The sequence below is a fragment of the Mastomys coucha genome, unplaced genomic scaffold (genome assembly GCF_008632895.1).
Source record: "Mastomys coucha isolate ucsf_1 unplaced genomic scaffold, UCSF_Mcou_1 pScaffold5, whole genome shotgun sequence".
Taxonomy (NCBI): Eukaryota; Metazoa; Chordata; class Mammalia; order Rodentia; family Muridae; genus Mastomys; species Mastomys coucha.
The window spans coordinates 94,573,717-94,575,097 of NW_022196911.1; positions in this window are offsets into that span (position 1 = coordinate 94,573,717).

Sequence of the window (1,381 nt, forward strand, 5' to 3'; positions counted from 1 at the left end):
AGTGCTGGGATTAAAGGCGTGTGCCATCACTGCCCGGCTGAATGAATTGTTTTGAATGCAGCAGGTGAATAAAGCTGCTTCTTTAGAGGGAGTGGAAGGGATAAAAACCGAGTCTAGGGCTTCTCAGTGACACCTCTCCCTGTCCATCAAGTACCTCCTACTTGACCCTAAGTGCCCGTAAGGCTGCCAAACCCAGGGACACTGCACCTACCACAGTTCATTCTACCTACTGTGGGATGGGGGCAGGGATGCACAGTGGGAAGGGAACTCACTAGCATTTACAGTGTGTTCCTGCCACCACAGATGCTGGGAGGGAGGAGGGGGAAAGAGGAAGAAGGAGGAACAAAGAAATAGAAGAGGAAGAAGAGGAAAGGAGGAGGAGAAAGAACAGTAGGGAGGAGGAGGAGGAAGAGGAAGAGGAGGAGGAAGAAGAGGAAATGTCTCCATATCCTCCATGGCCTTCCTTCCTTCCAGGAATCCTACCCTCAACCTAGAAAGAATCCATTCAGGAACTCTAGAGAAGCTCTGGAGATCTTTCCAGAGCAGTTCTGTGGTTAAGACAGTTCAAAGTACCACCAAAGCCTCTCTGAGCTTTGGAGCTTGCAAAAGGAAAAAGTGTAAACATGCCCACTCTGTTAGGGAAGCAGGAGGGGGTAGTCCCCTGTGCTTCCCATCAGCAGACCACCCGAGCCATGGATTCGAGAAAGGTGAGTAAAGCTGGTAATCCAAGCTGCTCCCAACCCAAAGGGGAGCCACGGAAGCCATAGGCTTACAAGGCAGAGTGACAAGAGTATGGTGGGGTTAGGCAGGCAAGTCAAGCCAGGCAGTGGTGGCACATGCCTCTGCAGAGGCCAGCCTGGTCTGCAGAGTGAGTTCCACAACAGCCAGGGCTACACAGAGAAACCCTGTCTCGAAAAACCAAAACAAAAGAAGAAACCTCTGCTTTTATCTTCCCGCTCACCAACTCTTCTATGTATTCCTTCTTGCATCTTTTCTTATAGAGGTGCGCCAACAGGTGCAAACCAACAGGTGGGTGGCAATGGGGAGCTGAGAATGGACTAGAACAGAAGCAGGCAGGGCCTCTGGCTGGCATCCCTCACCCACCATATATGGACCTCTGAGTCCCACAAGTAGCCTACCAAAGAGTACTCTGTCCTGGATTTGTCCACTATGTCCTTTGAGGTGAGGCCTGTCTGGTAGGAGCACCATCTCCAGAACCTAGTCCGTCCTCTCAGCAAGTAGCAGCATTTGACTGCACCTTCCCCCTCCTCCCCCTCCTCTTCCTTCTCCTCTCTCTCCTCTCCCTCCTCCTTCTCCTCCCCTTCCTCTTCCCTCTCCTCCCCTCTTCTTCCTCCTCCTCCCTCTCCTCTTCCTCCTTCCC